The following is a 15196-nucleotide window of genomic DNA, read 5'->3' as shown; positions in this document are numbered from 1 at the left end:
GATTGCAGGAAGACTTTATTCTGTACCTCTCGACTGTCCCCGATTTTGACTTGAATTGTAGCTTTGTTCATTTTAATCCCTTGCAAGATTTTTTACCTTTGGTGAAAGGTGGTGGTGAAAAAGTAAATAATTTTATTTGAGAAACTGCTTTTTAATTCACTCTTTCTCTCAACATTTGGAGTTAATAGTACTAACATTCTAAAAAGTGTTCCTTATTATATCTTGTCCCTAATTCTGATGAAGTTTGTCTCTGATATTATTTATATAAGTAATACTGATTTGTATTAACTAATCTAATGACATTTTAATAAGTATAAAGTAACACATTTTACCTATCTTGTGAGCTTCCTAGTTCATGTTGGTAGTAAATATTAACAATTTGCCCAATTGTTCTACAGTATTAGAGATAAGGTTCCAGATTTTGGGGATGGGAGGTTTAGAGCTATGAATGTGATCAGCATTTCTTTCTCATTTCCATATATGAATGTGGAAATGAGCATATATTTTTAACTGGGTCAGTAGGACAGCTTTGAGGGAAGCTTCATGGTCAGTGAGTGAGAAAAAGTTTATAGATATTTCTTAACATGATAGTTCAGATCCCTACATATTGGATTGTTCTGTTTCCTGAATGTGATCAGCATTTCTTTCTCATTTCCATATATGAATGTGGAAATGAGCATATTTTTTTAACTGGGTCAGTAGGGCAGCTTTGAGGGAAGCTTCATGGTCAGTGAGTGAGAAAAAGTTTATAGATATTTCTTAACATGATAGTTCAGATCCCTTCATATTGGATTGTTCTGTTTCCTTGAATAGGAACTAAATGTGTACATACGCAGTGGGTAAAAGCTCTCACCCACACTTATTTTTGAACAAAGTGGTCAAAGCCATGCATTTGTTTTTATTTAGTTAACAAAATTAAAGTTATAGTGTATCTGATATATGCAGTAGAGGGTAGTACGGAATAACCTATGATTGTAGTCATTTACCCCAAAGCAGTCATTGTCAGTAGTATTGGTGGTGATGGGTGGTGGTCATGCCACACTTTTCTGTACATTGCAGGAACTCCCAGTTCTTGCCCTCCTATTTTCGGGTTCCACTTTTCTGCTGAAGCTCCATGCACACAGGAAGTGGCAGTAGTAAGCCAGAGTGAAGGGATCAGACTGTATAAGCCTGTCCTGCAATCAAGACTAAATTCATTTATTTATATCCATTTGCTAACTGGGTTGTTGAATTGTTTTGCATACCCTTTTCATCCATGAGTTGGGCCACAGACCCATTAATGCACATGGGTAATTGAAACTAAGTTTGCATGTAAGGTAGTAACATTAGAAGTAACAGCACGTTTAAGCTTCCGATATAAAGGTTCATAGATTTGATGAACAAGTCCAGAGCTAGTTGTCCATGGGTCCAGGGAACAGTTTGATGCCCTTGATCTCATGTTGTAACTTGCAGGTACTCTTGTAGTACTGAAATATCATATTGAAGGTATGGCTTAATGGATTGAGTTTAACTGAGAGGAATCTGTTTTGTATATAGGCATGGGACTTTCCAAGATACAAAGCTATCGTATGTCACAGCATGGCTGCTGAAGGTGAATGTCTTCTTGTGTTCAGCTCACAGTGTGGAGGTGTTTTTTAAGCAAAAGTTTTCATATAGTAAGTGGTCCTTTAATATACAGGTTTCCTTGAAGAGGGTGATAAGATAAATGAAAAGAAAGCCAATGCAGTCTTTGACTAAAAAACAAGCCTTAAAGCCACTCTTTGCGACTTCATTTGCTCCAGTTGGCATGTGGGTAGTTTGCAGTACTGGATGCACTATTCTGTATTTGTTTGATAACAACTGTATAAATAAGGACAGGTACTTCCCTGACACAGCTCTCCACCCTATGGAAGATCAGGTGGGAAAACTCCATGTGCCTGTGGTCAGTAGCAGGTATACTAATATCAGAAAAAAAGCCTAAATCTACAAGAACTGTAATGTCTTTCACTGTTTTGTCAGGTTTATTTGTGTTTTTTGCTAAATGCCAGCATGCTGCATTTATTGATGTTCAAGGTAAGGTCATGTCTGCTGCACCATTTTTGTGTGCTGTGTGAATGGGGGGGGGGGATCTCAGTGAAGCTGAAACACTGCTTCCTGATTTGCAGTCATTTGCATATTTGATGACTCAGACAGTGAGTCAGTTTGATATATGAGGAGTTGTCAAAAGGGAGTGACCTTAGGAGAGAACCAGTAGTGACCAGGGATGGTGAGACAGGAGTCCTCCCATTCTTAACTGTTGTGCATGACAGTGTAGCCAATTTTGAACCATTTATTACAACTTCATTTACTTCTAGATCCCGGAGTTTATCTAGATTTCAACATGGACTGTGTGCATGGACTGATAATCCTTCATCTTGGGTGGTGGTTGAGGTCACACTCTTGAAGAAAATTTAATAGTTTTAGCATATAAGATCTTACTTTGACAAAAGCATACTAAGTTTATAAGTAGATTTCCTGTGTCTGCATGAATAAAAAGTTCCATAATGATTCTTTCATTCACTTTACACAGTGCATTTGATAAGCTAATTGGCCTATCATTACTGGGGTCTGTGGAAGGGCCTCCGCTATGGACCGGAACTTTATCTGCTTATAGATGTTATGGATGTGTAGCCAGTTTTAAATGCTTCGCTAAAAATGCGTGTCAGGGATGTAATGAGCTGATCACACAAGTTAGGCTTCCTGGTGTTTCATGTTATCCTAGGGAACTGTTGTTTCTTACCTTATTGAAGAGAAAGACTACTATTTTGGACGTAGTTTTTAGTAGTCATGTTACAGGAGCGATAAGTGGATGGAGTTCCCCTTCATTGCCTGAAAGTTGCTCCCATTCTGTATACTAGTGTTAACTGTGTGTATTGGCTGTAATATGGTGATGGTGTTCTATTCTATCACACAGCAATGTTAATTTTTCTACAACCGTATCCTAAACTAAAGGAGAAGAGTTTATGTGATCAAGACAGGTGATGATAATGTTTTATCTTGAATGAACCTTTTCTTTTTGTGATTATTTTAGTTCTTTTGTGTGGAATTGTCCATACTCTTATTGCATCGTAGGTAATGTTTGAAGGTTTTGTGTCCTCTTTTTCTTTTGTTTTAATAAGTTATTGATTTTTAATGCTACTATTTTATTGCAAGTTTTCCACTATATTTTCAATTCACATGAATGAATTTATTGATGCAATTGTTTGTTGTCGAGGGCAATGAATTACTAACGTAGGCTGAGTAGATTAAGTACATATATATGCTTAGATGCCAAAAAGAATACTTACATTGTTCATACAGTTAACCTTTTCACCAATTTAGCCTTCCAGTCATAATTATGATTGAAATTTCTTATTTATGCTGCTGCATAAATCTTGCTGAGAAGGCATACCCGCCCAAAAAAAGAAAATTCATTCCGAACCTGTAATGTAAGCACCCTTATAGGCAAGCAGGGTTACCATCTGTCATACACAGACTTCTAACATGCTTTTTCCTTTTGAGAAAGTGTGCATTGATTCTGCTCTGCTTCATACTGTGAAAGGGGGTTAATCTAATTGTGCTTTGAGTTTTAGGTTTCTTTGGCCATTCCCTTCTTCCAGCTAGTTCCTTCCCTCCGCATCCACTACATTTTCTTGCCTTCAGTACAGTTATTACCTGATATCATTGTAACTAGATAATATGTACAAGTCTTCTTCCCTCAGCAATTTATGCTGGACCTTCAGTACAGTCACCCTTTCTCATTTTGAAAAATGTTGTCATGTATGTATTTGATGCTGTACACAGAAATTCTCTTGAAAGACTACCATGGACAGAAACTGAAGAAAAAAAAAGTTTTACAATGCAAAAAGGTGGGAGGAGAACAGGGCCTGGGTCACTTGTAGTAAGAACATACTCTTGTGCTCCTATCAGTAATATTTCTTAATTTAAACAAGCTGACATTCGGTTATGCTCCATAAAATGATGACATTTCCATCACATTTAATAAATGTTGTGGTATTTTTAATGCATTTAACAAAACTATTTAGTAGATTTTAATTGACCTAGTGTTTATGCACCAGTTTTAAAAACATTAAACTTGTTTCCCTTAGAAACACACACACACACACACACACACACACACACACACACACGTTGTGAAACAAAATGCTCCAATATCTGCAATACCAATGACTAGTAAATCCAAAATAGATATGGTCCTCACTGAAAACTTTAATAAAACCTTATTGAATGTTTTCATGCAGTACATAAACAGACTTCATCAGAATTCTTATAGGAGAAACCAGGGAGCACTAAGTGGTTAAGTGGCCTGGTCAGAAATGCACAGTTGGCATTTGGGAATCTGTCACTTCGTTGACTACTGAAAATTGAACTGCTAAACACAGAGCTGTGAGCTGTCAATATCCAAAGATGGAATATTGAAGCGTAGAAGTAAACGGGAACTCTATTATATGAGATAGAAGAGCAGGGATCAGAGAATTGGCCCTTTCACACTGCAGTGTGATCTCAGAGTTGGAATATATAACAGGGTGTGCTGCTCCCCCTGCCCTGCTAAAAATCTGTTTTTGTTTTGTTGGTTTTGTGTTCAGTCTTTCGATATTTATGGCTTGATATATTGGGCAGTTGATGAAGTATATGGATGCTGAGGGAATCAAGTCCATGACTGTAGCACAAAGCGGATTAGGTAATCCTGTGCAGTAACTGGGATTGTGACATCTACTTTCATTAGTAAACTGTATTCAGGAACTGCTATTGTGAAGATAGCATCACTTGGACATTGCTTGATTATAGGTTCATAGGTAGGTACTAGGCTATTGGCCTGAGGGCCAAAGCAAGCCTAGTCAACAGTGTATTGGCTTTCGCCACCCTTATAGGTTCATAGGTAGGTATTAAGCTATCGTCCCGAGGGCCAAAGCAAGCCCAGCCAACAGTGTATTGGCTTTCGCCACCCATGTAGTGTTAAATTCCTGCCCCTCTATCGAGCAGAGCCCCAGACATAATCCCAGGTGTGAATTTCCTATCACCCATCCACTTATCAAGGTTTTTCTTGACGAGTGCTAATGATGAGCTCTGCTTGATGTAGATGGGAATTTTGTTCCAGAGCATGAGAAGTCTCTGGAACAAGCATCTGTCCATCCAGCGTGTCCTGTTTATTGTTGTAGTGAGGTTTAGGTCCCTAGAGCATGTAGCTCGGGGAGATTGGGATTTCTTTAAGTGGAGCATGTTCATCAATTCCGGGTTTGACATGGTTTTGTATGTTAGACTGAGCTCTCCTCAGAGTAATCTGTATGCGACCGAGTAGAGTTGGAGTTTCTTGAGTCGGTCAGCATAGGGCAACTGTTTGAGGCCAGCAATCCTTTTGGTGAGGTACTTTTGGGGCCTCTCCAGTTGTTGTAGGTGTCTTACGAGGTACATCCCAAATGGGGCATTGTATTCAATAAGGGGGGTCTGATAAGTGATGAGTAGAGGGGGACGATGACTTTCTTATTTCTAGATGCAAACCCTTTTGTGATTAGGTAGACCACGTAGAAAGATTTTCTGGCCACTGTGGCAATCGAAGGAGAGATTACTATCCACTTGGGTCCAAATATCTCTTATCACACTTTCTGTGTTAAGTAAACTTCCCCCTATTCGGTAATTCATGGGTACCATGTTTTTACCAAAGGGGATAACAATGCACTTTTTGGCATTTAGATTGAGGCCATGATTTTGACACCAGGTGCCTGTTTCAGTGAGGCCCTTTTGCAGGATGTCTACATTGGCAGGGGAATCGATAATGGCACCCAGTTTGCAGTCATCTGCGAACTTGGTTAGCCATAGACCCTCGGTGTTCGCTTGCACTTTGGAGAAGTATATACTGAACAGGAGAGGTCCCAAGACTAAACCCTGGGGCCCTCCACTTGTCGCTGGCTTGGAGTCGGATCTGGGGTCTGCAACTCTCACGGTGTGGGTTCTGTCCATGAGCTTGTTGGCCACCCATCTCGTGACGTGAGGGTTTATGTTAAAGTTGATGAGTTTATCTATGATTCCTGAATGGGGGATAGTGTCAAAGACTTTAGCAAGGTCCAGGTAGGCTGTGTGGACCACCTTGTCCTCGTCTATGGCCTTGTTAACTGTTTCAAAGAAGTCTACCAGGTTTAGGAGACATGATCTACCTTTCACAAATCCAAATTGGGTAGTATCCAAAGTTTGGAGGTTACCACTGTCTTTGTTTGTGTTCCATGATGATGTGCTCCATGGCCTTGAAGACCAGGCTTGTCAGGCTAATAGGTCGATAGTTCCCGGGGTCAGTGGTGGTTCCTCCCTTGTGGAGTGGGATAACCATTGCTTTGTGCCATTCCATGGGCACATTGCCTGTGGTGAGGCTGTGATTGAACATGGAGTTTAGGTGGGGGGCTAGTTCATTTTGAAGTTCATGTACGACGCAGACTGGGATGTTGTCTGGTCCCATGGATGCTGTGTTTTTGACTTTAGAGAGTGTCGTTTTTACCTGTATGTTTGTGATTTGGAGGGCTCTACAGCCATCTGGTATAGTTATACACCCTTTGGGGGTTGAGGGGTGTGGGTAATTTGCACTTTGGGGGGTGAGGGGGGCATAAAGTTTGCACTGAACCTAGCTGCCAAGATGTTGGCAATATCAGTTGGCTCTGTATATTTTGCGCTATTCTCTTGTAGCTCTGTGTAGATCGGGGTGTTGCCATGGAGATTCTTGACATAGCTAAAGAATGCCTTGTGGTTGTCTTTGGTATCCGTGGAAAATTTTCTTTCAAAATTAGCTTTGGAGGATTTAATGTGAGATCTTAGTTTCTTCCTGAGGCCCATCAGTGAGTTCCTCCATACCTGGGTTTTTACTCTCTCTTTGCAACAGTTTCTTCCTTCTTTTGTAGAGTTTGTTAATGGTAGAGGACAACCAGATCGGCTTCCTTTTTTTGGAGGATATCGTCTTGGTTTTGTTGGGGATAGCACAATCCATGCACTCATGCAGGTACTTGTAGAGTGTATTTGTGTAGGATTCAGCAGTCTTGACTGTATTATCCATCTGCAGGGGTATCACAAAGTTAGCCACCTCAGTTTTGAGTAGCGTGAAGTTTCCTTTGGAGAAATTTTTTACGATGGTTTCCTTGTGTGGGGGTGGGGTCAGGTCGGATGTGGATATCTAGGGTGATTAGTTTACTTTATGGTCTGATCTAACAAGCAAGGAGTTGATCTCGGGCGTTGAGCACTGGTCACCCATGTTGGTAATGATCAGGTCCAGAATATTGTTGCCCCTGGTGGGGGTGATGACAAGTTGATCCAGGGCATTAGAGTTTATAAATTTCCAGGAATCGTTGAGCAAGGGGATTAGTACAAGAGAAGTTTTCTCAGTTTATGTTAGGGTAGTTGAAATCACCCATTATTATGGTATTTGGTTGGACCCTCGTTTTTTCCAGTGTCCCCAGGAATGAGGAGTTAGGGTCCTGGGTCATGGTGGGGGATCTGTAACAAGCTACAATTTGGAATGCATTTTTGCCCAGGGTTAGATGCACTTGGATGATTTCAGAGGCATCCGGTTTTACAACTAGCCTGGAGGTGTGGATGTTCTTGATGAAGATGGACACACCTCCGCCCTTCGTGTTCAGTCCGAATTTTGTGGCCGAAACGTGTGGTATGAATTATAGCCTGGTAGTGCTGGGGTGCTCTCGGGAGCCTTGATCCAGGTCTCAGTCACTGCACAGATATCGATGTTTTCTATTTTGAGGAGTGCCTCGAGTGAGTGCATTTTGAGGTTTAGACTCCTAGCATTGAGCAGCATTGCCCTCAGTTTTTTGTCACCTGTAGTTCTTATGGTGATGGGTTTGTTTTTTGAGCCTTGCCTAAAAAAGGCACTATGGGGGCGGCAAGAGCCTTGGCCAATATCGTGAAGCCAAGGGGTGACAGGTGCAGGCCATCTCTGGCGAAGCATTGTGGCCTGTCAAGCATGTCATCCCAGGCAGACAGATACTGGATCCCCCTTTGAATGACACCAGAAGCTTAGCCAATTGTTGAAGTTGATCATCTTATCCTTGTACTGTGATATGATTCTTGGTGAAGGCAGGATGCTACTCGGGGCTAGGGTCATACCTGCCTGTGCTACAAGATCGGAGAGCTCTTCCATGTCTCTCTTCATGTAGTCCAGGGAGGTACATCTCAGGTCATTTACACCAACATGGACACTGACAGAGTCATATTTGTACTTGCCTTGTAGTGACCTGAGTGCATGCGTTATGTGGCGGATTCTGGCACCCGACATGCAGCTGACAGTAACCTTCTCTTTGTCCAGCCTGGTGAGTGGGATGTTTGTGTGCCTGACTATAGAGTCGCCTATCACTAGTGTGTTGGGTATGTTGTTTTGCCTTATGGGCCGAGTTTGTGGGCTATGTGTTGTTTGGGGTGTGTTTGTGGGAGTAGGTTGCTTGTGTGTCTTCTTTGAAGGTCTCTGTTGCCTAGGCAGATTTAGATTTTTAATCTGAGCCTCTGTATATGTCTTGGTGTTACTATGTGTGGGTTTTGGAGGTGTTGGTTTAGTTGGTCCATGTGTAGTGATTGGGGTGCTGCGAGTTACTACCGTCTCCTCATGACTGTCTGTTCCAGTCTTGGTTGGAGAGAGCTTTGCCTCTAGATTGGCTGTATATGTGCATCTCTCGCAACTGTTAGTGTTTGGTGGTAGGAGGAGAGGGTTGTCTATGTACATGAGGCAGTTGTAACATTGCGTCAAGATACCCAGGTTCATCAGGTAGGCTGGAGAATACACCGAGAGCTGTCTCTTGGACATGTCTGAATAAGTAGTAAAGACTGTTTGCTTTTGTTAAGTGGAGAAGTAGTTGTCAAGTAGGGAAGTATATAGACTATTCCCTTCTGGGATTGAGTGCTGGGGGTTTAGTGCTGCAGCAAATTTAGAACAAGTGCTGGGCTAAAAGGTGCAGGTCAGAGTGCTTTAAGCTGAAAGACTGACAAGTTATAAGGGAAGAACTGAAGAGCAGACTTTGTGGAGCCGGGGATAGTTAACCCTAGCTAACCGGCACTGTGCGGTATGTAAAACCGTGCAAATGTGGGTTTTAATAGCAGAAAGATGAAAGGGATAGAAATTAGCCCAAAATGGCCAATAAACTACAAATTCTAAGCTGAAAACCACTCCTCCAGGGACGGGCTGCTCAAAGCTCCCCACTCACTGGTGAACAGAGAAACTTACTTCTATTCAAGTAAGGTATGGGCAACACAGAAAAGTACAGTTTTGTACCTACCATAAATGTAGATGTCCGATAGACATGCAACTGCAGTCATAACATGTGGGTTGTCCTGCCTCAGGCAGCCCTCGGTCGGCCGGATTCCAAAGTCTGGGTCATACGTCAGCTGATGTCGCATTTCTCTCCGACGTCAGAGCGGCTGGAGTACATAAGCATCAGCCGACGCCATCTTCTTCAGTGTTTCTTGCCCCAGATGCCAGGTGCCCTCCAAGGAAGGCTGTAATCAAATTGGAAGACAAAAACAGGATTCCAGAGAAATAAATGAGCAATAAAACAAATACACCATAACAGATATCCCCAGCTAAGAGAAACAGGGATAGGAGAGGGTCCTAGGCATAGAGGGGTATGGAGGGTGGGAAAATCCGACTGCAGTTGCATGTCTATCGGACATCTACATTTATGGTAGGTACAAAACTGTACTACGTCCTTCAAGAATGCAACTGCAGTCATAACATGTGGGTAGAATACCATAGCTTAGCTGGGGGAGGAGGTATGCTCTAGGAAAAAGATTGTGTGGCAATCAAACCCTGCAGGACTGCCGAAGCAAAGCCTGCTCTGGATCTGGAGTATAGAGGGAGATTGTAGTGTTTGGAGAATGTATGCACAGAGCTCCATGTAGCAGCTTCTAGAATGTCCTTCGTAGGCACCCCACTTAAGAATGCTGTAGAGGTGGCTGTAGCTCTTGTGGAATGTGGTCTGACATTGGCTGGAACAGTCTTTCCATGGAAGGAATAACAAAATCTGATGCAATGTCCAATCCATTTTGAAACTGTCTGTTTTGAAATTGCTTTTCCTTGGACTGCAGGGGCGTAAGCTGCAAAAAGTTGTTCAGACTTCCTACTGGCCTTGGTTCTGCCCAGGTAGTATCGAAGTTGTCTGTGAATGTCCAAGGTATGTAACAGTCTTTCCCCCTTATTCTCAGGATTGGGGAAGAAAGCAGGCAAATGAATAGCTTGATTCAAAGAAACCCTAGATACCACCTTTGGCATAAAAGTAGGGTTGGTCCTTAATGAAACCCTGTCTCTGTGAAATTATGAACGGTGGTATTGCCATTAGGGCCTGTAGTTCCGAAACCCTTCTTGCTGAGGTAATTGCCAACAGGAAAGCTGTCTTCCATGAGAGAAATTGCAAATCAACTGAAGCTGCTGGCTCAAAAGGAGGTAGAGTCAGTTTTTCTAGGACAAAATTGAGGTCCCAGGCTGGCACTGGGGCCTTTCTTGGTGGCTTGATGTTCTTGATTCCCCTGAGGAATTGCCTTAGCAAAGGGTGTGAAAAAACAGGAGGATCAGTGTTATATCTAGCTGAAATAGCTGATGCATGTATCTTTATGGAAGAATAAGAGAGGCTGTTCTTTAGCATATCCGCCAAATATTCCAAGATGAGTGGGATGTTCAACAATGATGCATCATGCCCCTTGCTGGTATTCCAATTGCTGAACCTCTTCCATTTTGCTAAGTAAACCTTTCTGGTGGATGGTCGTCAAGCCTCTGTTAGTATCCGCTGAACTTCCTTGGAGAGAGATAGGTTGAGGTTATTTATGGGATCTCCCAGGCTGTTAGCTGCAGTGTCTGAAGGTTTGGATGCACTGTTTTGAGTCAAAAGTAGAGGCCATTGGGGAAGGGCCCACCTCCTGGTGTGACATATGCTCCTTAGTAGTGGGTACCAGTGTTGTCTTGGCCAGTCCGGAGCTATTATGATTCCCTTGGGTCTCTCTGCTTTGATCTTTAGTAGTACTGAGGTCATCAGTGGCAGAGGTGGGAATGCATAGATTGTTAGGAAGTTCCAGTTGAATGAGAGAGCATCTATTTTCCAAGCTTTTGGATGGTATGTCCTTGTGCAGAATTTTTGTAGATGATGGTTGAGGTGAGAGGCAAAAAGGTCTACTTCTGGCCTGCCCCATGTTGAAGTGAGTTGTTTGAAGATCTTCGGATGTAACCTCCACTCGTGTGGATCTGTGAAATTCCTGCTTAGGCTGTCCGCCAGCACATTGTCTTTGCCTGGAACAAACTGGGATTGTAACTGGATGTTTAGGCTCAGTGATTTTTCCCAAAGATGCATTGTCAGTCTGCAAAGGGGGTAAGAGTGGGTGCCCCCTTGCTTGTTTATATACCACATCACAGTGGTGTTGTCTGTCCGTATCAGTAAATGGCCTTGTTGAAGTTGGTGTTGAAAGGCCTCGATGGCATGCATTACTGCCAGCATTTCCTTTTGATTTATATGCAGATGTGTTTCCTTTTGAGACCATTGTCCTTGTATACACGTGCCTTCCATGTGCGCCATCCAAGGTCTGAGGCGTCTGTGGTCATGGTCTGTGTTATCTGTGGTTTTTGAATGACATACCTGTGTTGGCCTGGCTCACGAGGCCCACCATAGGAATTCCTTTTGTAGGCATGGAATGAGCGGTATGGTTGTCTCCAAGTTGTTGCTGTGCTGAGACCAAATGCTTTTTAGGTACCATTGAAGCTTTCTCATGTGTAGTCTTGCTAATGGAACCAGGAGAATGCAGGATGCCATGTAACCCAGGGCCTGTAGGAATCTCCTTGCAGTCATCTGGGTGAGTTTTGCTAAACCTTTGAAGTAATGAGTTAACTTCTCTTGCTTGTCTTCTGTCAGGTAAGCCATTTGAGAGGCTGTGTCTAATTTGGCTCCTAAGAAGATTATTTGCTGGGATGGCTGCAGTCTTGACTTTTGAAAGTTGACTGTGTATCCCAGAGCTTGTAGTAATCATATGATATAGTCCAAGTTTTTTGTCAACATCAATTTGTCGTCCGCTTGTATGAGGCAGTCGTCCAGGTATGGGTAAATTTGTATCCCTTGGAGCCTGCAATGAGCAATTACTGAAGCCAGGCATTTTGTGAATACTCTGGGCGCAGTAGATAAGCCAAATGGCAATGCTGAGAATTGATAATGCTCTGGCCCTGCAAGAAATCTGAGGTATCTTCTGCAGCTGTGTCTGATAGGGACATGCAGGTATGCCTCCTTGAGGTCCAGAGTAATCAGCCAAGACCCCTTGCCCAGCATGGGAAGGAGTTGCTGTAGAGTCAGCATTTTGAACTTTGGTACTATGAGAAAGGTGTTTAGTGCGGACAAATCCAGTATTGGTCTCCATTGAGATTTTTTTCTTGGAACAAGGAACAGTCTTGAGTAAAACCCTGGCCTTGTTCTTGTTGTGGAACTCTTTCTATTGCTTTCATTCGAGTCAGCAGAGATTTGCTTGAAAGCCTCTGCCCTCTGGTTTTGTGGTAGGTTTGGCATGCCTTGTTTTCTTGGCAAGGTATGAAAATGGAACCTGTAGCCTCGGTCTATAATGTCCAAAATCCATTTGTCCTTTGTCAGTCTGTGCCAATTTTCTGCAAACAGAGATAATTTCCCAAGGGAGCTTCTATTTGTTCCCTGGTAGGCGGAAGTAGAGGAAAGTCATTGAGATTGTGGCTGTGGGGCAGGTGAAACCCCTGCGTCACTTCTTTGGTTTCCTGGCTGCCATTGTCGTCCCCTGTAAGGGCCTCTGTATTGGCCTCTTCCTCGGCCACGTCTGTTTTTACCCCTTTGAAACTTTTCTGGATTAGGAAAGGACCAGTTTTTTGAAGGCCAATTCCTACTGAATCTGGGGGGTTGAACCTGGAGGAAATCTTTCACCGTCTGAACTGATTTTGCTTTTTCCTCAATGGTCTTTAACACATCCTTAGCATTAGCACCAAAAAACTTGTTCTTTTCCAAAGGTGCATCCAGAAGTTTTGCCTTTACATGATCTGGTAGAGGTTGATCTTTTAACCATGCATGTCTACGAATGACTGCCCCTGTCATAGCTGCCCTACATGAAGCTTCCAGTGCATCATATCCACACTGCAGGAAGTGATTGCTTACTTGCTGAGCGTTATGTACTGCTTCCTGCAAAGCCTTCCTGTCTAAAGGATCAGGAGTGGCCAATGTTTTTTGCAAATCTTCTAACAGGAAATCCTGATATTGTAACATATGAAAAAGGCAATTCAAAGCTCTCATAGATAAGGTAGTGGATGTGTAAACCTTTTTGCCCCATCTCTCTAATGACCTAGCTTCCCTGTTGGAGGGCAATGGATTTTTAGAGGTGGAAGCTGAAACTCCCTTAGGCTCCTGTGAAATAGTTTCCAAATCAGCAGTATGGGCCCTGAATAAATGGGAATGCGTTTCTGGGACCCTGTAATACCTGTCTGGCTTGGCTGGAGCAGGACGAAGAGAGTCAGGGGTAACACTAGAGTCAGAATATAAATCATCCAAAACATCAAGTACCGGAGGAATAGCTAAGGGCCTGTGCTGGGGCTTCTTAAGGAAAGTCCGAAGGCGTTTTCTGGAATCAGAATATTCCTGGCCTTGCCACTTGAAATGTTCCCTCATGGTATGCAGAAATTCCCCAAAAGAAATATCTTCAGGCGGGGAGGCCGAGGGGATGGAATCCTCTGCATCCGAGTCCTCGTAGGTCTGGAAGAGCTCTTCCTGGTTATCGGAATGGACAGAGCCCTCAGAGTCTTCATCTGACGGAATAGGGTCAGAGGGTTCAACCCGGGGCCTTTTATCAGAAGGAGGCTGGGATCCTCTCTCAGGATGGGCCTGTGAACCTCTAATCATAGAAATTAAATCAGCAGCCATAGACATAATTTGTGTCTCTGGAGTAGGCTGAGGAAAGGTTTTAGTAGTAAGATGCTTTGTTTTGCTGGCTGCCTTAGCCCTGGTGTAGGCCTTAATAGACATGGCCATAGGAGGCCTGGCAGCTCCACGTGCAGGAGTGACCTTGTCTACAGCAATGGTCTCGGGCATTTCCTCGGTTTCGGTATCCGGAGGAAAATCAATAACTGGCGTCGGAGTGATATCTGGAATCGGAGTCGTCGGTAATGCGGTGTCTTCGGTCCGGAGCGGTGGAGAGACCATCTCTGAGGGAACCGGAGCACCCGCGATAGGTTTTGGCGTGGAGTCGGTGGCAGACGCGAGCCGAGGATGTCGGTCCCGGTCTTTTCGCTTCTTGGGAGTTTGTGATGTCGGAAGATCCGACGGCATTGTGTAAGCGAAATTATCGCCGAAAAAATCTTCAGCGAACTCCGCCCGGCGCCTGAGAGTGCGCTTGTTGAAGCGAGCACAGGCTACACAGGCCGAGACGTCGTGGTCTGGGCCAAGGCAAGGAAGACAGTAAGAGTGGAAATCCTTATGAGGTATTTGTTTACCACAAGAAAGACAATTGTTAACTTTTTCAGTAATTTCTGACATCGGCTGAGGCAAGAAAAGGTCCCCAACTGGGTACTTAGCTTTTTTGATGACTTCGGAAGCGAAGAATACAGGAGCTGACTGACCGGCACTTGCGAACTGCTTCTGCTTCGGGCACTGCGCGGCAAGAAAGAATGAAGAAGATGGCGTCGGCTGATGCTTATGTACTCCAGCCGCTCTGACGTCGGAGAGAAATGCGACATCAGCCGACGTCGGACCCAGGCTTTGGAATCCGGCCGACCGAGGGCTGCCTGAGGCAGGACAACCCACATGTTATGACTGCAGTTGCATTCTTGAAGGACATCTACAATACAGCCCTGGATTCGGCAAACTCTGAAAACTGGACTCTACTAGCTTCAGAAAGGTGGGAAACAAGTGTAGGGTAGCTTATTTATTTTTTTTTTTTTAAGACGTTAGTGCAGTTAAAACAAAATAATCACTTTAAAGCACAGAAAAATGGCTATTGCAGTTGAGTGTGTAGCCTACAACAGTTAAAACAGTTTAAATGCTCAGAGAAACTATTTTAAAAGTGCAAACAATAAGTAAGTACAATTAAACAGTTGAAATAAGCTTTTTAGTATCAAATCAACACTAGAAACAGTGTTTAGGCGGAATTAGCAGTATCTAGCAAGAAACAAGCCAAAAAAGTACTTAAATCAAACCAAAGTCTCTTTTCTCCTTCTGCT

General features: G+C 43.3%; 1 protein-coding gene across 1 annotated transcript in view; it reads left to right on the top strand.

Moving 5' to 3' along the window:
• The window catches only part of BPNT1 (3'(2'), 5'-bisphosphate nucleotidase 1), a 561382-nt gene that overhangs the window by 178 nt on the left and 546008 nt on the right, over positions 1 to 15196 (top strand). The window lies entirely within an intron of this gene.

The sequence above is a fragment of the Protopterus annectens genome, chromosome 1.part0 (assembly GCF_019279795.1).
Source record: "Protopterus annectens isolate FY-2018-M chromosome 1.part0, PAN1.0, whole genome shotgun sequence".
Lineage (NCBI taxonomy): Eukaryota > Metazoa > Chordata > Ceratodontiformes > Protopteridae > Protopterus > Protopterus annectens.
The sequence above is the reverse complement of the archived record's forward strand: the minus strand, read 5'-3'. Positions and strand labels throughout refer to the sequence as shown.